This window comes from Mobula birostris, chromosome 4, assembly GCF_030028105.1.
Source record: "Mobula birostris isolate sMobBir1 chromosome 4, sMobBir1.hap1, whole genome shotgun sequence".
NCBI classification, from domain to species: domain Eukaryota; kingdom Metazoa; phylum Chordata; class Chondrichthyes; order Myliobatiformes; family Myliobatidae; genus Mobula; species Mobula birostris.
The window spans coordinates 49,038,350-49,062,132 of NC_092373.1; the positions used below are offsets into that span (position 1 = coordinate 49,038,350).

Consider the following 23,783-nt stretch of genomic DNA (forward strand, 5'->3'; position numbering starts at 1 on the left):
AGCGGTAAGCGTAAAGGAGGTGGGCTTGCAGTTCTGGTAAGCAACAGATAGTGCAATCCTCGTCATATTACGATCAAGGAATGTGTTTGTAGCCCGGATATTGAACTTTTTGCTGTTGGACTCCGGCCATATTATTTGCCAAGGGAAATCTTGCATGCAATTGTGGTTGTTGTGTACATCCCCCCCTCTGCCAACCCGACGTCGGCGTGTAACATCACTTACACTGTCATAGCCAGTTTACAAACCCAGCACCCGAGTGCCCTCATTACCATCTCGGGTGACTTCAAGCATGGTACCATGGCTAGAACACTGCCCAACTTCACACAGTATGTGTCATGGATTCTTGATTACCTGACTGGCAGACCACAGTACGTGTGCTTGCAACACTGTGTGTCCGACAGAGTGATCAGCAGCACTGGGGCTCCACAGGAGACTGTCTTGTCTCCCTTTCTCTTCACCATTTACACCTCGGACTACTGTACAAAGTCTTGTACAAACTACTGTACAAAGTCTTGTCATCTTCAGAAGTTTTCGGATGCCATAGTTGGATGCATCAGCAAGGGAGATGAGGTTGAGTACAGGGCTACGGTAGGAAACTTTGTCACATGGTGTGAGCAGAATTATCTGCAGCTTAATGTGAAAAAGACTAAGGAGCTGGTGGTAGACCTGAGGAAAGCTAAGGTACCGGCGACCCCTGCTTCCATCCAGGGGGTCAGTGTGGACATGGTGGAGGATTACAAATACCTGGGGATATGAATTGACAATAAACTGGACTGGTCAAAGAATACTGAGGCTGTCTACAAGAAGGGGCAGAGCCGTCACTATTTCCTAAGGAGACTGAGGTCCTTTAACATCTGCCGGATGATGCTGAGGATGTCCTATGAGTCTGTGGTGGCCAGTGCTATCATGTTTGCTGTTGTGTGCTGGGGCAGCAGGCTGAGGGTAGTAGACACCAACAGAATCAACAAACTCATTCATAAGGCCAGTGACATTGTGGGGATGGAACTGGACTCTCTGACGGTTGTGTCTGAAAAGAGGATGCTGTCCAAGTTGCATGCCATCTTGGACAATGTCTCCCATCCACTACATAATGTACTGGTTGGGCACAGGAGTACATTCAGCCAGAGACTCAGTCCACCGAGATGCAACACTTGAGCGTCATAGGAAGTCATTCCTGCCTGTGGCCATCAAACTTTACAACTCCTCCCTTGGAGGGTCAGACATCCTGAGCCAATAGGCTGGTCCTAGACTTATTTCATAATTTACTGGCATAATTTACATATTACTATTTAACTGTTTATGGTTCTATTACTATTTAATTATTTATGGTGCAACTGTACTGAAAACCAATTTCCTCTCGGATCAATAAAGTATGACTATGACTATGACTATGTTGGTGTACATCATTGCCATTAATCACCCACAAGCCAGAATTTTCCCAAAGCTTTGTTTATTAATGGAATGGACTGTTTCTTTGTCAATGGCACTGTGAATTTTGTGCAATTATCAGTGACCATCAGGCTCTTGAATAAAAGGAGAAAACTACACTCACTTGCCCCATCATTGAAATGCTTGTACAACAAATGATCTCACTTTAAGTACTTCTTATTTCATTATCTCACTTTCTCGTTAGTTACTACCGTTTATTTATATTTACATTTGCACAGTTTTTCATCTTTTGCACTCTGAATGATCATTCAAGATTCAAAATTCAAATACAGTTATTATCAAAGAATGTATAAATTATACAACCTTGCGATGTGCTTGCTCATTGGTAGCCACAAAGCAAGAAAGCGGAAAACAAACCGATTTACAGAAAAAAAGATCAACACTCAATGCACAAAAGAAAGAAAAAAATAAAAGTCATGCAAACAATTGAAGTGAACGATAGCATTCCATACCAAAAATTGAAACTTTATTATGTTATAGTTATTATCCTATACTTCTGCTGAGTATGCCCAAAAGAAAATAAATCCCAGGGTTGTGTATGGTGATATATATGCACTTTGATAATAAAATTCACTTTAATTTTTTTTTGGAACTTTGAATAGTCTCAATTCAGATCTCATAATGGAGGTATGGTTATTGACGGAATAGCTGAAGAAAATTGGTCTGGGAGAAGGCTGGTCTGGAAACTCTGTAGGTCTGTAAGGGTGCTGAGATGAATCTTATCCAACAAGTACAACCACAATCTAGCTATTTGAAACCTCAGCCCCTAATCCCAGCTGAACCAGTTTTACCATGGCTCCTCGTGATTAGATCTGGTCAACTGCAGCCTTGCTATGAAGAACAGCAACTCCTCTTGTGTCTACTTATTCATGTTTGTGTAAAAAGCTATAATGTGGGGTGATCACAGTCGAACACAGACTGACCCTTGAGTTAATCTTTTGTAAGTGATGCTATTCAGCACTTTTGATAACATCTTCCATAAGTCTCCTAATGATTGGATACGAATGCAAGCTCTAATTTTCCAGAATGAATTTTTAATTACTTTTTCCTCAATGTTGAGACATTTCCTGACATTCAGGATAGTGGATAAATGATGAATTTATGTTAATTTACCAGGATCTCAATCAATTACAGTAGAGGGCTAGATAAAGACCGAAGTAAATTGGGGGAATGTGCTTTTAGATTAGCAAATATTTAAATAATAGTTATTTATTTTGCAGCTTTAAACATGTACAAAAGAACAATGAATATGAAACAGAAGTCTCTTATAATGCGCCAGCATGAAATTCCACTAAAAGCCAAAGCCCTAGACCTGCCTCTCCCCCAGACAACCCAAACCCATCCTACCAATAAAAATATTATACCAAGAATCTGCAGTTATCTTAATGGTAACAAGGGAGAATATTGCAAACTCCGCTCATAGTGACACTATAATTTAGATGCATATTACCAGAAACTCTTCTCATCAATTTCAGAGCACTACAGGATAAATATTATTTTCTGGTAGCAACATAACTTTTGACCATTAAATAATATAGAACTGTTATTGTCCTTACTTTTCCACTATCAGAGAAAATCTGGTAGAAATTAATTTATTTACACAATAACATCAATCCAGGTCTCTGCAACATAGATACTAATATATTTACTTAAAATTATACTTTCAAGAACTGTGCTATTGTGAGATGTTCAAGTAAAATTACATTTCTCTGGAGATGAACAAAAATTCATAATAATTTGAAATACAGAGAGCTTTACAGAATATTAATGAAAACAGACTGACATAGCAAAACAGCATTATAAACTCAGTCATGCTTTTCACTTATAAAGTAAATTAAGTTGGAATATTGAGTATACTTGCAGGACAATATTGTGATCAACATATAATAGACATAATAAAAACATACAAAACAAGAAAAACTAATAATAACCCTTTTGCAATTCATGTATCACTATTTGAAAAACAACACATCATGCAAACTATCATATATCAGAAAGAAGTATAAAATGGCTACCCAGAGGCTGAAGAGATGGAATGATATATACAGTAGTGATTGGTGTACAATGAAGAAAAACGAGGAAGGGAAAGGTAACACATAGTGTTACTGCACATGGCACAGGTGAAGGGTGAAAAATTAATTGGGAAGGTTCTTCTTTTACCTTGATCTTCAAGTGTGGTTATTATATCTCTCTTTGACTTGTAAAGAAGAAATGAGAAAGATGCAGAGGCCCAGCTATCTCTCAGTAGCATCAGTGACGTCTGGTTTATTGAAATAAACCATCTCTTGCCACCCTTTTTTTCCAAGTGAATGACTCAAGTGGTGAAAGGTTATTAGGTAATGAGGACCTTGCACAATTTCCAATACTCCCTACATTCACAGGGCTGATGTGCAATAAAAAAATTAAAATTTTTTAACAATCCAATGTGCTAAAAGGAAGATTTGTAGTGATGATTTTGTATGCCGATATCATAAGTACAACAATAAGATTTAATATACTTCTCATTCTAAGTGAAAATCATAATGGCCCAGTATTTGATCATTGCCCTTAATAATTTGCCTTTATATCCAGTTGGAAGAGCCAAGAGAAATCAGTTAGATCTGGTGGTCATAGGGGAGTGAAGGATCAGGAATCAGGCCAACAAGGAGTGGGACTAGGATATGAGCTAGGGTAAGGATCCATTGCTGAGAACACTGGACAACAAATTCTTTTGCTTCCTCAGAATTTTTTTTTTGTTTATGATAGACTGCTTGAAGATGAACACAAATATAATTTCAGACTACTTGTACCATGTAGGAATCTGGAGAGACAACAAATTAACTTTTATTGACTATAATGTGTTTAATTGCATAATGGTGCTGATGCTTTGCAATAGTTCAACTAAGTTAAAAGTATTTTGTTAATGATTTTCATTTGTACTCAGTGTCTGAGGCTTCTCGCTTAAGTGTCCAACAATAATTCGCCAGCATTGATGGATTCCAGTTGCCCTGGTATCTTTTCTCCGTGACTGCAATGTCCTGGTGAAACCTTTCACCTTGCTCGTTACTAACAGCACCAAGATTTGCAGGGAAGAAGTCTAAATGGGAATGCAGAAAATGAATCTTTAGTGACATGTTGCATTTCATGGTTTTATATGCTTGAAGCATGCTTTCAACCAGCTGCATGTAGTTTGGTGCTCTGTAAATGCCGAGAAAAAATTCAACAACTTCCTTGAATGCTTTCCATTTGATTTTCTCTGGTCCCACTAGAAATTCTTCTAATTGCCTGTCATTGATGGCCTGTTTGATTTGTGGACCAACAAAAATCCTTTCCTTAGTCTTGGCACCAGTTATTCTAGGAAGCATCTGTCTCAAATATCAAAATCCTTCAGAAAGATTTTGTGCCTGGTGATAGCAAATTCCATCCTTACAGTCCCGAACCCAATAATTATTACTAAAACCTGTCCTGCCATGCAGCCTCCATGCCACCTAAGCATGCCTGGACAAAATAGGAAACTTTCCAACTTACATTGTAGGCAACATTTTAATTGACTTGAATTATGAATTGAAATAATAAACATAAGTTTATTTTAAAAATGGTGCATGATAGGGAAATTTCATGGTGATTTTCATGATCAGTAGACCAAGATTCATGAGATACTCCAAAAAGTATTCAGGATGCAAAATCTTTGTTATCCAGTGGAATTAATAGAGTAAGGAAGCAGCATTTGGAAGTGGGACTGGTAATTGAGTGTTTGTTATGATTGGAGGTCAGTAATCAAGGATTGACAATAGAGGTGTTGATTAGCTGTTAGGTAATGGAGACAACTGTCAAGAATTGGTGGGATGTTGTGTCAGATGAAATGTGTAAGGATCAAGCAAGGATCATGAGTTGGCAGTAGAGTGGAGTAAAACCAGATATGTAAATTCCTTAGAGGCTACATAGATGAGTCTAATTCCGAGCACTGGTCTGGGTTCTGCTCGTGGAATTACTGTGAAACAGGCTTCACAGGCACAGTGAATGACTCACCTGCATAACTGAATGGCCAGCTTCACAGAAGCTTGAAAAGGGTGGCTTTAGAAACAGCAGTGTTCTGGTTAAAATCCAACAGAGACTTACATAGATTTTGAATTGTTCTGGTGGATTGGATGGCAACAAATGGGACTCTGCTGTTAAAGAAAGGAGGGGAAGAGAAGACAGGGAACTACTGACCTCTTAACATTAGTAGTAAGAAAATGTTAGATTCAATTACAAAGGATGTAATGACACGTTAAAGGAATAACAGAACTGAACAGAGCCAGCCTGATGTAGGTCCCAATAAAGGATCTCAGCCTAAAACTTTGACTGTTTAGTCTCCTCTATAGATATTGCCAGACTTGCTAAGTTCCTCCAGAGTCAAATATATTTATAAATGGAAAATTATGTTTGACAAATCTGCTGAGTTTTGTGATGAAATATTCTTCACTTGCTTGGATGACCATTGCATCAAAAACCTTTAGGAACTCAAAACCATACCAAATAAAATAGCAGGCTATCTGGTGTATTGAAGGGGTCATGACTGTCACTTGACAGCACTGCCCATTACCTGGTTGAAAGACACACCACCTGCCAGTCAAGGTTTGACCCCTTCTCGCCCATCAATGCACACCTAACCATTGGCCCCTTTAATTAGCCTTGTACTTTGCCTCGGACAATTGGCCTTTGTAATCAGCTTAAAGCCTAGTTCATACTTCTGCGTCGCCGCAAACCCTACGCAAAGCTGACACGGAACCCTATGCAAGAGCCTGCGTTTCTGCGAAGCGCACCTCTCCCAAACTGTAACCGCGCGTCGCGGCAATGCAGAACGTAAGAACTGTGATTGGTCTGCTTGGAAGCATCACATTTCATCCTACGCTGCAATAGGTTCCCATTGGGCGACTGAAGGACAGGGAAGGAACTCTGGCTGCAATGCTTTCCATAAAGCTTCACAGACCTCCGAAATTATGGAGGACACATTTCGCTTTTACGAAAAAAGACGCTCGCATCTTGTTTACCCCGAGAAAGACTACCATGACCATGAAGCCTTGCATGGGCAGGTGAGTGCGCATGCGCGAATTGCAGAGCGACGCAGCCAAACCAACGCGCAAGTATAAATGCTCACAAGGCGCGTAGGCCACTAGCGTAGGTTACAGCGTCTAGTTAACGCAGAAGTATAAACCAGGCTTTACTCTGCTGGCACTGAGCCATTGCCCCCCCCCCCCCCCCGGTGAATTACTAGACTGAGAACCGTGGAACAGCGTTGGAGAAATTATTGGTGAGTTGTGCATTGAATAGGGTTGGGAGCATTGGTTATTGTCCCTAAAAGCAGAGAGCTGTGCCTGCAAGGAGTCAAGGGGTGGCGGATATCGTATTGACTTTTCCCTTGGTTGTATGTATGTTTGCGTGTGCGTGTACTTTGATCCCACGCGATTTTCCCACTTACGCTATTAATTGTCCGCATGTGCATGTTGCTTCTGTCGCCATTTTCCCATGTTTGCCTTCTGTAAATAAAATCCTTTACTACCAAGACTGTGTGTCCAGAATCCTCGCCTTTGAGACCCTACCGAATCTGTTTCTTCACTTACAATAGTTGGTAGCTGATCCATCACGTTTTATGTACTCATCCTCTGTCATTAGCATTCCATGTGGTATTATGTATCGTCCATTACATAGACTAATTCACCAAGGCTTCATCAACCAAAGCTAAACCTATGCCACCTACCACTTAAGTAGATTGTGTAGCAGACATATGGGAACACCATCACTTCCAAGTTTCCATCCAATTACTACCTGACCCTTAGCAATACATCATTGTTTACTTTGCTGTGTCAGAATCCCGAGATCCCCAAACAAAAGCAAAGTGGATATGCCATCATTATACCAACAGAAGTCCAAGTTCTATCTTTCTTTGGATAAACAGTAATGGACAATATATAAAAGTTGCTGGTGAACACAGCAGGCCAGGCAGCATCTCTAGGAAGAGGTACAGTCGACGTTTCAGGCCGAGACCCTTCGTCAGGACTAACTGAAAGAAGAGCTAGTAAAAGATTTGAAAGTGGGAGGGGGAGATCTGAAATGATAAGAGAAAGCAGGATCTCCCAGTGGCCACACATTTTAATTCCACGTCCCATTCCCATTCTGACATGTCTATCCACGGCCTCCTCTACTGCAAAGATGAAGCCACACTCAGGTTGGAGGAACAACACCTTATATTCTGTCTGGGTAGCCTCCAACCTGATGGCATGAACATTGACTTCTCAAACTTCTGCTAATGCCCCACCTCCCCCTCGTATCCCATCCATTATTTATTTGTATACACACATTCTTTTTCTCTCTCTCCTTTTTCCTCCCTCTGTCCCTCCCACTATACCCCTTGCCCATCCTCTGGGTTTTCCCGCCCTCCCCCTTTTCTTTCTCCCTGGGCCTCCTGTCCCATGATCCTCTCATATCCCCTTTGCCAATCACCTGTCCAGCTCTTGGCTCCATCCTTCCCCTTCCTGTCTTCTCCTATCATTTTGGATCTTCCCCCTCCCCCTCCCACTTTCAAATCTCTTACTAGCTCTTCTTTCAGTTAGTCCTGACGAAGGGTCTCGGCCCGAAACGTCAACTGTACCTCTTCCTGGAGATGCTGCCTGGCCTGCTGCGTTCACCAGTAACTTTGATGTGTGTTGCTTGAATTTCCAGCATCTGCAGATTTCCTCGTGTTAATGGACAATAAATATCAGCCTTCCCACTGAAACCATGTTTCAGTAATAAGTTAAAAGTCACTTTCCAGTCTCAGCTCAGATTTGCTTTTAGCTGCTGACCAGCTTCTAAATTACAAGCAGAATTGCAATGTCATTGTTTAAATCATGTAAGTAAACGCCAAAACATTTGATTCATCTGGAACCTCGTTACAATTGTGTTAAATGAATCACGAAAAAATTATAGAATTTCTCTGACTTATTTATATATTTAGTGATACTGTGAGGAGAAGGCCCCTCTGGCCATTTGAGTCACACTGCCCCAGGAACCCCCAATAATCCTGATTCAACCGTCACCTGATCAAGGCACAATTTACGATGACAAATTAACTTACCCAGTAGGTCTTTGGACTGTGGGAGTAAACCGAAGCTCCTGGGGGAAATCTATACATTCCACAGAGAGGACATACAGAGACTCCTTATAGACAGTGCTGGAATTGAACTTCAAACTCCAGTGTCCCAAACTGTAAGAGCATCATGCTAACTGCTACACTGCTGTGGCACCCTCATATTTATAGAATTTTCATATGTATAAGATTCTCATATGCATAGAATACTTTTGTACTTAATACTTTTGTACTTAATGAATTTTATTTTCTGAAATATATAATGAGTTCTCCAAAAATCAAAGAATGGCTAAATTTATCATCACTGAAATATATTTTCTGAATTAGAATATCCAATCAGTTTAGCTATTCATTCATTTACCTACAAATTGAATGAGCAGATTAAACACCTTTACTGAAGGAAAGCTGCCTGCTAATCTTCAGTTAGTCGTGATGAATGGCTCTGCCTCTGCAGTTATTAACTGGGCACCACTTGACAGTGAGGTCAGCTTTCCCAGTCCCTCATTGTGTGAGTCAAACAGGCTGAGAAAGAACTGTCAGAAGAACCATTCAGATGGTGAGCATCAAACATTTCAGGTTTTCTGACTGAGAAAGATGGAGGCTTTATTTTAGCTTCAGCTGACCTTTTCTGCTGTGAAAGGTTAAGGTTTTGCAGAACTGCTTGATCTTCTGATATGAAATTGGAAAAGAGTACTGAGATGCAGTTTCTTTCTACAATCTGTTTGAAGTAGTGTGTGACTTCCTTGGAAGGGACGTTTCATCAATAATGCAACTGAAGCCCCTACTGTGACTCGAATTTTAACGTAAAATTCGCAAATTCTTTGATGCTACGATGATAACCTACTAATTTGTATGTGCCAAGAGGCTCAGAAATGGTGAGTGCTCTGTCACTGCCACATTGGACAGCTGGCTAAAAGTGAAAATCAATACCCATTACATTTTTGCTGTAATACTAGTCAATCTCTCAATTGTTGTTTGTGTTTCGTGGTTTGGGGTAATTTGTACTTTAACCATATGGTTTCTGCCCTATTTTCAGGCTCCCAAAGGTAAAGGGAGGCTGCATTCAGAGAAATTGGATTTTTGCTGGGACAAAAACAGAAGGAAACAAGGCACTACCTTTCATATGAGTATAATTTTCCACTGGAAATGAAAAGTCTGCAGACTCTTGCGAATTTTTCCTTTACAACGCAACCACGTGTGTACTGTGAGGAAAAAAAAACCTAACTTCACTTGAACTTTTACCATGAGGTACAAATTATTTTGTAGATACTTAAGCTGTTGGAGTATATTCTGAGACAACCATTTGAAAATACTTGTAGAAAACCATCTGCCTTTGTGTACCGTCTGTGTCCCTTCCTCTTCCACTCTCCCCAGCTCCGCCGAGAACTTTGCTTCTCCATCACCATCTCATAGAAACATAGAGTCATTCAACACAGAAGCAGGCCCTCTGTCCCACCACGTCCATGTCACCCATTGTAACAAACTATACTATTCCCGTTTACCCCGATCTTTCCATAGTCTACTGTGCCTAGCAATTTGTAATAGCCTAAGTGCTTCTTAAATGGGATGTGAGAATACTTGCCTTTACTGCTTCTTCAGGTAGTACATTCCAGACTCAACCATTTTCTGTGTGAAAAAATAATCCCCCTCAGATCTCTCCCAAACTCCTATTGCTCACCTAAAACTTATCCACTCTTGTCTTAGATCTTATCTTATCCTTCTCTGCTTTAGCAGATTAGTCTTTCCCAAGTACAGGTATCCCCTGCCATCCGAAGGTAGAGCGTTCCTATGAAACGATTCGTAAGCCGAAATGTCGTAAAGCGAAGAAACAATTACCATTTATTTATATGGGAAAATTTTGTGAGCGTTCGCAGACCCAAAAATAACCTACCAAATCATGCCAAATAACACATAAAACCTAAAATAACAGTAACATATAGTAAAAGCAGGAATGATATGATAAATACACAGCCTATATAAAGTAGAAATACTTTTCCACAACCATTACTACATTGCTCTCCGTAGTGAAAATCTCACGCAAGCACCATCAGCAGAAAATCTCACGCAAGCGCTGTTGGCAAAAATACGGCGCAAGCGCTCTCCAGTAACCTTTAAGCTATGAAGCTGCCAAATCATACCAAACAACACGTAAAAATACACAGCCAATATAAAGTAAAAATAATGTATGTACAGTGTAGTATCACTTACCGGAATCGGGACAGCGCTGAGCACACTGATGGTGGTGTGTTAGACTGAGTTGTCACAGCTTGGGGTGGTGCAGTGGCCCCCACCCTCCAGGCCACCAACCAATACCGATCCGTGAAGCATGCAGGGGTGCAGCGGTAGCCGGGAGGCACACGGTACATCTTTAAGAAAAAAGCCGAAACAAAATCATGCTAATTAATTAGGTGCCACCCGGCACGTAATTGTCGGCCCAGATCAGTGCCGATTTCCGATTGCGTTGTCTCTGATCTGGGCTGACAATTACGTCCTTGTCCTTTGTCCTTACTTCGTTCACCACAATCGAAACGCTTAATTATGTCTAGTTTTACGCTAAGTGTAACACCCTTACGAGCTCTTTTAGGCTTTTCCGATACCATAGAATTCATCTTGCAAACAACTGCTCACAGGCATGTGTTTAAGCAATGCCGGCGAGAATGCCGTTCCGAATCCGGGGGAGAGCGGCTGCTCAAGGCGCGCGTTGTCTTTTATCGCACGCAGAATATTTTGCGCACTGATTTTTTATCGCATGCTGCTTTTTTTCGTAACAGTGAAAACACCTTCTGAAAGTGAAAACAGGGTACTAATGTAGGTCTTTCAGAACAGTGAGGTTTCGTGAAGCGAACGTTTGAAAAGCGAGGGACACCTGTAGCTTCTCCCACAGATTAGTTCCGAGAGGAAGGCTTGCAAGGTCATTTGTGTATTGAACAAGATTTATGCAAAAAAAAAAGCAATTTGCCAACTGCCGGAACATTCCTGGCAGCCTTTCAAGACGAATGTAGAAAAAGTCAAAAGCATGTGGAGATGTCAGCTGTTGAAGGAAATAATCCAGCAGCCAAGGAGCAAGAAGTATGTTGGGGGGGGGGGGGGGGGGAAGACATACAGTACGTTTTGATTAATATCACGTTCGGCTATGCAGATTAAGATGGGTGGGCAATTAAATGTTGCAGTACTGGCATTGAAGCAACATTGATAACTGATTGACATCATAATCTATTGGTAGTCACTAGATGTCTCCAATAATGGGGAGCAATTGATGGCTCTGGGCCTTTACTCAATGGAATTTAGAAGAATGGTGGAGGGGGATGACCTCATTGAAACGTATGGAATGTTGATAGTCTTAGAAAGAGTGAATGTGGAGATATATTTCCTTTAGTGAGGGAATCTCTAAACAGGGAGCACGGCCTCAGAATACTAGGTCATCCCATTGGAACAGAGATGAGGAGGAATTTCTTCAGCCAGAGAGTGGTGAATTTGTGGAATTCATCCCCAGTGATGGCTGTGGAGGCCATGTTACTGGGTATATTTAAAGCAGAGTTTGATAGGTTCTTCAGGACATCAAAGGTTACAGGGTGAAGGCAGGAGAATGAAGTTGAGAGGGACAATAAATAGGCTATGATCACATAGATTGGATGGCCTAATTGTGCTGCTATATCTTATGATCTTAAGGACACATAAAACCTTTTAGCTTTTGGACAATATTGTTAATATCTTAGCAATAGGCACTGTCTAGTCCAATTCTTCCCCTGAGGTATGTATATCTCATTAAAGAAGGGCTCTGGAATAGTTCATCATTGCTTGTTTCTTATTACCAGCAAATATTTTGTTTTTTAAATTTTGGACATACCAAAACCAAAAGGTGTGGATGAACCAGGAGATGTGTAGTCTGCTGAGGGCTAAGGGCTAGATCTGTGTCATTCAAGACCAGTGATCCAGAACCATACAACAAGTCCAGGTACAACCTACAGAATCTATTTAAAGAGCAAGAAAACAATTCCGATTGAGGTCAGAGACGGAATCGGACGCATATCAGCTTTGGCACGGTTTGCAGGCTATTAACTTCCTCCAAGGCGAAACCCATCGTCACGAACAACTATGATGCTTCACTCTCAAAGGACCTCAATTCTTTAATGCACACTTTTAAAGGGAGAATAAAACTACACCTGTGCGAATCCCTGCAGCATCTGGTGACCCTGTAGCTCTATCTCGGAGGACAACGTCAGAACGTCTTTAAAGAGGGTGAACTCCCCCGCAAGGCATCAGGCCCTGATGGTGTAACTCACTGGATACTGAAAACCTGTGCCTACCAACTAACAGGAGTGTTCAAGGACATCTTCAGTCTCTCACTGCTGCAGCCAGAGGTTCCTACCTGTGTCAAAAGAGCAACGACTATACCAGTGCCCAAGAAGAGCAGGGTGAGCTGCCTCAATGACTATCACCCAGTAGCTCACACATCTACTGTGATGAAGTGCTTTGAGAGATTGGTCATGGACAGAATCAACTGCCTAAGCAAGGACCTGGACCCATTGCAATTTGCCTGTCGCCACAATAAATCTACAGCAGCTGTATTCTCAATGGCTCTCCACTTAGCCTTGAATCACCCAGACAATAGTTAGGTTGCTGTTTATTGATTACAGCTCAGTGCTAAACACCACCATACCCTCAATACTAATCAACAAGCTCCAAAACCTAGACCCCTGGCCCTCCCTCTGCAAGTGGATCATTGACTTCTGTTACATACTTCATGGATATTTTGTGACCGTCTTATGAGAATGATGTAATGGTCTTTTGGAGGTCACCTGGTGTAATTTTCCGGCTGATGTGAGGTCACATGATGACGAGTTCACCACGGGTATAAAAGGAGACCCCTGGGGTGACGCAGTTAATTTTCCAGTTAGAACGTCAGCCAGATACTCTGCTCCACTGCGTATTTGCCTTATGACGCAGTTTTGATTTAAACCGGAGTTTTACATTCTATTGTAAGGTACAGATGTGTTGGGCCATCAGTTTAACCAATTGCTGCCAGGTTTGTTGATGTGTCTTTTCAGTAATATTGGAGGGTGAAGACGGGAACCTGAAGGAGTTCGGCAGTTTTGGATAGGATCGACCATTATTGAATTCGTTCAAGAAAGATTGATCTGCATGAGGTAGCCTCTGCTAAAAGCAGCAAAAAAGGCTGTGCAGGATCTGGTATCCGGAGAGAAAGGTCAGTGCCCTTAAACCGTTTTATTTCCCTCGTGGTGAATCCTGCAGACAAGGCAGGATCTGGCTGGGGTCGGCAGTGACGTCATGTCTTTGAGGAATTCTTTACTTCAGGGAAGTCTCTCCTAATTGACTGTATAAAGCTCTTGGGCTTTCAAATTTACCATTCTAAGAACTGTGTTTGAATTTACCACTTTAAGAACTGTTTTCGCATTTATCGCTTTAAGAACTAGTACTGAGTGGCGGTTTGTTAAATGGCTGCATAGCAGTTTACTTCCAGTTAAGATTTTCGTTTTTTTTATATTGAGCAGAGTTGAATAAATGTTTGATTATTTTTATAAAACCTGGCTGGATTGATATTCATTGTTGCCGATCACGTGACAATTCCTCACTGGAAGACCACAGACAGTGCAAGTCAGAAATGATATCACTGACAATCTACACTGGCACGTGGCAGGGATGCGTGCTTAGCCCACGGCTCTACTCTCTCTACATCCACAACTGTGTGGCTGAACACAGCTCAAGCACCATCTATAAATTTGTCGGTGACATAACTTGTTATGTATTCATGTATATTTTGAACCTTACAGATGCTGTCAGACTTCCCTGTGTTACTACTGAATGTCACATGAGAGGGCATTCTGGGTAGATAACTTACAAGCAAAATAAACAGCTGCATGTTTGTTCCTCACCTCTCCATCTCTCAGTGAGTGTTCTTCACGGCCATCCAGCTTCACTGTAGCACAAATGATCATGAGGCAACAAGTCCTCACACGATATTTATTATTTAGATCCCTTCATCGGAAAAGACCGTGTGCAACGCTGACAGTGTATCGCTGTGCAATGTGGGTGAGCCGAAAGGAAACAGCTGCAGGAAGTGTGGTAAGTGAAGAATCTGAGGGGAGCAAACGAGATCGAGATGGTTAAATAAAACAAGTAAGAGAGGGAGAGAGACAAGTAAGACTAGTTAACATTCCTGGAACGTGGTTATGTTTGGAAATATGGGGCCATATGACAAAATGACAGAGCAATAGAGTTCATATACTAAAGTATAGGAATATTTTGCACTAGCAGATCAAATTTAGATAATATTCATGCTCCATCTTTTCTGACAGTGACGGATGCAAAAACGTTTCATTTATTATGCAGCCTAGTGCAACCTGCTAAGCCTGAAGATAAGCCTTATGAGAACATAGATGAAGACTTGGAGGACCACTGATCACCTAAACATTTGATTATTGCTGAGAGGTTTAGATTTCATAAAAGGAATCAAGAGGAAGGCAATTCTATTTAACAATTTGTGGCACTGCTGAACTAATTGTCTGAACACTGTGATTTTGGTCAGCCGCTGAATGACACATTACATGATAGCCTCATAAATCTACACCTGTACAAATCCCCGCAGCATCTGGTGACCCGGTAACTATATCTCAGAGGGCAATGTCAGAACATCTTTCCTAAGGGTGAACCCCGCAAGGCATCAGGCCCTGATGGTATACCCAACTGGGCACTGAAAACCTGTATCTACCAACTAATGGGTGTGTTCAAGGACATCTTCAGTGTCTCACTGTTACAGCCAGAGGTTCCTACCTGCTTCAGAAGAGCAACAACTTATGCTCTGTGCAGTGAGGCAATTCAGAAAGGTTGGCTTACGGAAGACAGACCAACATTACAGAAGGCAATTGAGATTAGTACATCAATGGAGATGGCAGCTAGAGAAGCACAGCTATTAAATGCATCTTCCCAAGTATATAGATTTTCAACTGACTAAGAATAAGACACAAATTGCCAATCAGTGTTACCATTATGGCAAAATGACGTATCTAGATTGCTAAAGTTGTGGCAAAAAGGGATATAACAAATGTGCCTGTAAAATTAAAACCAAACTGGTGACTAAAGGTATTGTAATGAAGAAAAATAACTTTTGGGAAAAAAACTAAACAAAATGCAGCATACTGAGGATGGTCTGAGTGTCTCTCACTCTGTGGTTGAAGGAGCTTCTCATGTTTTATCTGTTTCTGGACACAAAGACATGTATTGGCAGACCCTGCGGCTGAATGGGGCCACAGTGAGGATGCAGGTGAACATAGCTACTGCAGTATTGATGGGGTCAGAAACAGTTTACAAGGGGAAGTTGCAGCATCTCACGCTAGAAAGGGTAAGGTTAACTTTGAAGACTGAATAGTCGATTGAATATTTGGGCCATGAGATCAATAACTCAGAGCTTTAAAAGGCAGTTTTAAAGGTGAAGGCAATCGTGGCGGCTCCGTCACCACTGAATGTAAGTCAATGAAGATCTTTCTTAGGATTACTAACAAACCACGCAAAGTTTGTTCCTAACCCTTTCATGAGCTTATAAATAAAACAAAACAATGGCAATCAAAAGCTCACTGTGAAGAAGATTTTAAAAAAGCCAAAACATATTTGCCACTCACATGCCTCAACCCAACATTGCCTATACAGTTGGCCTGCAATGAATCACCATACAGTGTGGGGGCAGTTATCTCACACATCACGCCATTGAGTGAAGGGCGTCCAACCACTTTTACATCAAGGACATTCAACAAGGCAGAAGGCTACTAAGCTCAGATTGAGTGGGAAACAATCACAATTGTCTTTGAAGTTAAGAAATTTCATCAATTCCTCCAATTCATCTTTGGTTGACAATTTACTCTACTATCAGATCATCATCCCGATGTAAATTTTTAGAAACATAGAAATGTAGAAAACCTACAGCACAATACAGGCCCTTTGGCCCACAATGCTGTGCTGAATGTGTACTTACATTAGAGCTTACTCAGGGTTACCTATAGCCTGCTATTTTCCTAAGCTCCATATACCTATCCAAGAGTCTCGTAAAAGACCCGATTGTATCCGCCTCCACCACTGTCGCTGGCAGCACATTCCATGCACTCACCACTCTCTGAGTAAAATACTTACCCCTGACGTCTCCTCTGTTCCTACTCCCAAGCACCTTAAAACTATGCCCTCTCGTGTTAGTCATTTCAGCCCTGGGAAAAAGCCTCTGACTATCCACACAATCAATGCCTCTCATCATCTTATATACCTCTATCAGGTCACCTCTCATTCTTCATTGCTCCAAGGAGAAAAGGCAAAGTTCACTCAACCTATTCTCATAAGGTATGCTCCCCAATCTAGGCAAGATCCTTATAAAACTCCTCTGTACCCTTTCTATAGTTTCCACATCCTTCCTGTACTGAGGTGACCAAAATTGAGCACAGTACTCCAAGTGGGGTCTGACCAGGGTCCTATATAGCTGTAACATTACCTCTCGGCTCTTAAACTCAATCCCACAATTGATGAAGGCCAATGCACCATACACCTTCTTAACCACACAGTCAACCTGCTCAAAAGCATTGAGTGTCTAATGGACTCGGACCCCTAGATCCCTCTGATCCTCCACACTGCCAAGAGCCTTACCATTAGTACTGTATTCTGCCATCATATTTGACCTACCAAAATGAACCACCTCACACTTATCTGGGTTGAACTCCACCTGCCAATTCTCAGCCCAGTTTTGCATCCTATCAATGTCCCACTATAACCTCTGACAACCTTCACACTATCCACAAAACCTCCAACCTTTGTGTCATCAGCAAATTTACTAACCTATTCTTCCACTTCCTCATCCAGATCATTTATAGAAATCATGAAGAGAAGGGGTCCCAGAACAGAACCCTGAGGCACACCACTGGTCACTGACACCCATGCAGAACATGACCCATCTACAACTACTCTTTGACTTCTGTGGGCACCCAATTCTGGATCCACAAAGCAAAGGTCCCCTTGGATCCCATGCCTCCTTACTTTCTCAATAAGCCTTGCATGGGGTACCTTATCAAATGCCTTGCTGAAATCCGTATACACTACATCTACTGCTCGACCTTCATCAATGTGTTTAGTCACATCCTCAAAAAATTCAGTCAGGCTTGTAAGGCATGACCTGCCTTAAACAAAGCCATGCTGATTATTCCTAATCATATTATGCCTCTCCAAATGTTCATAAATCCTGCCTCTCAGGATCTTCTCCATCAACTTACCAACGACTGAAATAAGACTCACTGGTCTATAATTTCCTGGGTGATCCCTACTCCCTTTCTTGAATAATGGAAAAACATCTGCAACCCTCCAATGCTCTGGACCCTCTCCCATCCCCATTGATGATGCAAAGATCATTGCCAGAGGCTCAGCAATCTCCTCCCTCGCCTCCCACAGTAGCCTGGCGTACACCTCATCCGATCCCGGTGACTAATCTAACTGGATGATTTCCAAAAGCTCCAGCACATCCTCTTTCTTGATGTCTATATGCTTAAGCTTTTCAGTCCGCTATAAGCCAGCCCTATAATCACCAAGGTCCTTTTCCATAGTGAATACTGAAGCAAAGTAGTCATTAAGTATCTTTGCTATCTCCTCCAGTTCCATACACACTTTTCCAATGTCAGACTTGTTTGGTCCTATTCTCTCACATCATATCCTCTTGCTCTTCACATACTTGTAGAATGCCTTGGGGTTTTCCTTAATCCTGCTTGCCAAGGCCTTCTCATAGCCTTTTCTGGCTCTCCTAATTTGATTCTTAAACTCCTTCCTGCTAGCCTTACAATTTTCTAGATCTCTGTCATTACCTAGTTTTTTGAACCTTTTGTAAGCTTTTCTTCTTGACTAGATTTTCAACAGCCTTTGTACACCATGGTTCCTGTAATCTACCATCTCATTGGAACGTAACTATGCAGAACCCCATGCAAATATACCCTGAACATTTGCCACGTTTCTGCCGTACATTTCCCTGAAAACATTTGCTCCTAATTTATGCTTCCAAGTTCCTGCCTGATAATTTCATATTTCCCCTTACTCCAATTAAATGCTTTCCCAACATCCGTTCCTATCCCTCTCCAATGCTATGGTATAGGAGATAGTATTGTGATCACTATCTCCAAAATGCTGTCCCACTGAGAGATCGGACACATGACTAGGTTAATTTCCCAATACAAGATCAAGTACAGCCTCTCCTCTTGTAGGCTTATCTACATATTGACCATAAGACCATAAGATATGGAAGCAGAAGTAGGCCATTCAGCCCATTGAGTCTACTCCGCCATTCAATCATGGGCTGATCTAATTCTTCCAGTCATCCACACTCCCCTGCCTTCACCCCATACCCTTTGATGCCCTGGCTAATCAAGAACCTGTCTATCTCTGCCTTAAGTACACCAGTGACTTGGCCTGCACAGCTGCTCGTGGTAACAAATTCCACAGATTTACCACCCTCTGACTAATGTGATTTCTCCATATCTCAGTTCTAAATGGACGTCCTTCAATACTGAGGTCATGCCCTCATGTCCTAGAATTCCCTATCATGGGAAATAACTTTGCCATATCTAATCTGTTCAGGCCTTTTCACATTTGGAATGTTTCTATCAGATCCCTCCTCATTCTCCTGAACTCCAGGGAATATGGCCCAATAGCTGCCAGACATTCCTCATATGGTAACCCTTTCATTCCTGGAATCATTCTTGTGAATCTTCTCTGAACCCTCTCCAATGTCAGTATATCCCTTCGAAAATAAGGAACCCAAAACTGCACACACCTTCCTGAACACACCCCATCTAAGCCCCTTGCTGTCGGGAGATGCAAATCAATATTGGGAAAATTAAAATTGCCCATCATGACAACCCTGTTATTATTGCACTATTCCAGAATCTGTCTCCCTATCTGCTCCTTGATATCCTTGTTACTATTGGGTAGTCTATGAAAAACACCCAGCAGAGTTATTGACCCCTTCTTGTTTCTAATTTCCACCCACAGAAACTCAGTAGACAATCCCTCCATGACTTTCTCCTTTTCTGCAGCCGTGACACTGATGAACAGTGCCACACCCCACCTCTTCTGCCTCCCCTGCTGTCCTTTCTGAAACATCTAAAGCTGGCAATCTAAGTAGCCACTCCTGCCCCTGAGCCATCCAAGTCTCTGTAATGGCCACAACATCATAGCTCCAAATAATGATCCACGCTCTAAGCTCATCCGCTTTGTTCAGGATGCTCCTTGCATTCAAATAGACACATCTCAAACCATTACTTGGAGTGCATCCCTTGACTATCACCTGCCCATCCTCCTTCTCACACTGCCTACAAGCTTTCTCTATTTGCGAGCCAACCGCCCCTTCCTCTACCTCTTCAATTCGGTTCCCAACCCCCAGCAATTCTAGTTTAAATTCTCCCCATTAGGCTTAGCAAACCTCCCTGCCAGGATATTTGTCCGCTTTGGATTCAAGTGCAACCCATCCTTGTCGTACTGGTCATGCCTGCCCCGAAAGATGTCCCATTGATCCAGAAATCTGAGTTCCTGCCCCCTGCTCCAATCCCTCAGCCATGCATTTATCTTCCACCTCATTCTACTCTTATACTCACTGTTTTGTGTGGCACAGGCGGTAATCCTGATCTTACTACCCTTGTGGTCCTGCTTCTCAGCTTCTTTTCTAACTCCCTGTAGTCTGTTTCCAGGACCTCCTCCCTTTTCCTACCTATGTCGTTGGTACCAATATGTACCATGACCTCTGATTGTTCACCTTCCCACTTCAGGATTTCATGGACATGATCAGAAACATCCCAGACCTGGGAGGCAAACTACTATCCATGTTTCTTTCCTGCATCCACAGAAGCACCTGTTTAACCCCCTAAATATAGTCCCCTATCACTGCTGCCATCCTCTTCCTTTCCCTACCCTACCCTTCTGAGCCACAGGGCAAGAGTCCATGCCAGAAGTGTGACCACTATTGCTTCCCCCAGGTGGGTCGCTCCCTGCCACCCCCCAGCAGTACTTACACAGGAGTACATTTTGTTAAGGGGGACAGCCACAGGGGTACTCTCTAGGATCTGACTCTTGCCCTTCCCTCTCCTGACTGTTATCCACTTATCTGTTTCCAGAGGCCCCTGTGTGACGACTTGCCTATAGCTCCTACCTATCACTTCCTCACTCTCCCTAACCAGACGAAGGTCATAGAGCTGCATCTCCAGTTCCCTAATGCAGTCCCTAAGGAGCTGCAGCTTGATGCACCTGGTGCAAATGCGGCCATCCAGGAGGCTGGGAGTCTCCGGTACAGAACACTGGTCTCACATACATACTTCCTATTACTATTCTTCACAAGTAACTTACCTCACCTCGAACTGTTATCACCGAAGCCCCATTGAGCTAAAGCCCTCCAACTTCAATGATGCCCACACGCCTACGCAGTCGTGCCTCGATTCACATTTTGGTCCCCATGTAGGCATTCCCTCTCAGGCTGCCGGTCGAATGTAATATTGGACTCTTCCTATTTGCACATCAATAAGATATAAAGTGCAGGACATCCGAGCACCATTCGAATGCAGATGGACTATCCAGACTTTCCTTATTTGTTATGCCTCCAGAGTCACACCTGAAAGAGATATTTTACTTCAAGGAAGTGTCTGCAGGTCTAATATCTGGGCCCTAAGTTCAGAAGCACACATGTACTATCCATGTTCTTTCTAAAGTGGTGAACAGAGTAACTCACGAATGGAAAGGAGATCCAACATAGAATTGAAGCCTTACCTGGTTCGATGGAAGGAGCTCACTGTCCAGTCAGGATGTTCACTATGGGGCCTCCATGTTGTCATTCCTCCACCATTAAGAAAGCAAGTGCTTGCTGAACTACTTGCAGGACACTATGGCGTAGTGAGCATGAAAGTAATCACAAGCAGCTACTTCTGGTGGCCAGGACTGGATGCAACCATCGAAGAGAAGGCCAAACCATTCCCACATTGTTAACAAGTGAGTAATATTCCTCAGCTTGCTCCTTTGCATTCATAGGAATGGCCTGGAAAACCATGGCAAAGGATTCACATAGATTTTGCAGGACCTGTAGTAGATGATATGTATTTAATCATAGTGGACACACACAGCGAATGGTCCAAGGCTGTCATCATTAAGAGCACTACATCTGGAAAATGCACTGAGGAGTTACATTCCATCTTTAGATGTTCTGGGCATCCTCAACAGCTTGTAAGTGAGAATGGCCCACAACTCCTGTCTGAAGAGTTCAAGGCATTTGTGGAAGTAAACAGTATTCAGCACATCAAGTCAGCACCAGATCATCCAACCACAAACGGCATTGTTGAATGATTCATACAAACAATGAAACAAGACCTCAAAACATCAATGGGAAGTGGATCCCTCAACCAGCGTCTTAGCACTTTCTTGCTGACATACTGCACAACACCTCACACCACCACCAAATTGGTTCCAGCCACTGTTCTGATGAAAAGACAGCTTTGCACCCAGCTTGGCTGCTTAGATCCTCCAAACTCAAAGCAGATTGTGCTAACCGGACAGAAAACCCAAGCAGAGCGATGCGCCGAAGCACAGTATAGGAGTTTCAAGCAGGTGAGAGAGTATTTGTCTAGAACAAAGTTTCATCTCTGGAACAAAGTGGATACCTGTGATGGTGGTGTCAGAAATATGTCGTACACAGTGGAAAATAGTAACCACAACATCTGGAGAATTCATGCCTATCAGCTGCTGCTCGCTTCTGAGGCTATTGAAAACCAACAAAACTGACGAATCCAGATCCAGTTCTAGAACTAGAGAAGGATTCTGTAACAATGACTGCAGAACCTCCTTTAAGATCAAATGACATAGCCAGCAATAAAATAGAGAACCATGAGATGAAGGTTCCTTGAAAATGAGTTCATTGATTGTGAGAACATTTCAATGGTGGGTCACTTTTGTTCAAGAACCTGATCTTTGAGTGTAGTAACTGTTCCTGAACCTGGGTGTATGAGTCTCGAGGCTCTTGACCCTTCTTCTTGATGGCAGCAGTGAGAATAGAGCATGTCCTTGGTGGTAGGGATCCCTGGTGATGGATGCTGCTTTCCTACGACAGAGTTTCATGTAGATGTGCTCAATAGTTGAGAGGGTTTTATCCGTGATGGACTGAGCCACAACCATTACTTTTTGTAGGATTTTTTGTTCAAGGGCATTGGTGTTTCCATGTCAGGTTGTGACACAGCCAGTCAATATGCTCTCCACTACACATCTATAGAAATCTGTCAAAGTTTTAGATGTCATGCCAAATTTTCACAAACTCCTAAAGAGGCAGAGGCGCTGCCCTGCTTTCTTCGTAACTGCACTTACGTGCTGGTCCCAGGACAGGTCAGCTGAAATAGTAACAGCTAAGAATTTAAAGTTGCTGACTCTCTCCACCTCTGATCCTCCAATGAGGAGTGACTCATGGACCTCTGGTTTCCTTCTTCTGAAGCCTACAATCAGTTCCTTAGAACACACACAAAATGCTGGAGGAACTCAGCAGCCAGGCAGCATCTATGGAAAAAAGTACAGTTGACATTTTGGGCCAAGACCCTTCAGCAGAATGGATTGGACCAAAACACCAAATGTACTCTTTTCCGTAGATGCTGCCTGGCCTTCTGAGTTCCTCCAGCATTTTATGTGTGTTGTTTGAATTTCCAGCATCTGCGGATTTTCTCTTGTTTGTCCTTGGTTCCTTGGTCTTGCTGACATTGAGTGAGGGGTTGTTGTTGCACCACTTAGCCAGATTTTCAATCTTCTTCCTTATATGCTGATTCATCACCACCTTTGATTTGGCCTATGACAGTGACATCAGTAAACTTGAATATGGCATTGGAGCTGTGCTTAGCCATACAGTTAAAGCGAGTTGAGCAGGAGACTAAACATACAGCCTTGTGGCACACCTGTATTGATGAGATCATGGAGGAGATATGGTTGTCAATCCAAATTGACTAGGATCTGCAAGCGAGGAAATCCAGGATTCAATTGAGGGGGCAGTGAGGCCAGGATCTTTGAGCTTATTAATTAATTTTCAGGGAATGATGGTATTGAATTCTGATGGTACTAATAGGGCAACAGAAAGGAAATGATAGTTGCTAAGGAGCATGCTGATGTATGGTTCTTTCCTATCCAGATGTTCCAGGGTTGAGTGAAGAGCCGATGAGATGGCATCTGCTGTGGACCCGTTGCTGCAGTAGGCAAATTT

General features: G+C 42.4%; 1 long non-coding RNA gene across 1 annotated transcript; it reads left to right on the forward strand.

Moving 5' to 3' along the window:
- Window positions 1–14,360: 14,360 nt before the first annotated feature.
- On the forward strand, window positions 14,361–23,783 carry LOC140196319 (uncharacterized). The gene is made up of 3 exons (XR_011885675.1): window positions 14,361–14,444; window positions 14,530–14,620; window positions 23,712–23,783. It is a non-coding gene; the product is annotated as an uncharacterized lncRNA (long non-coding RNA).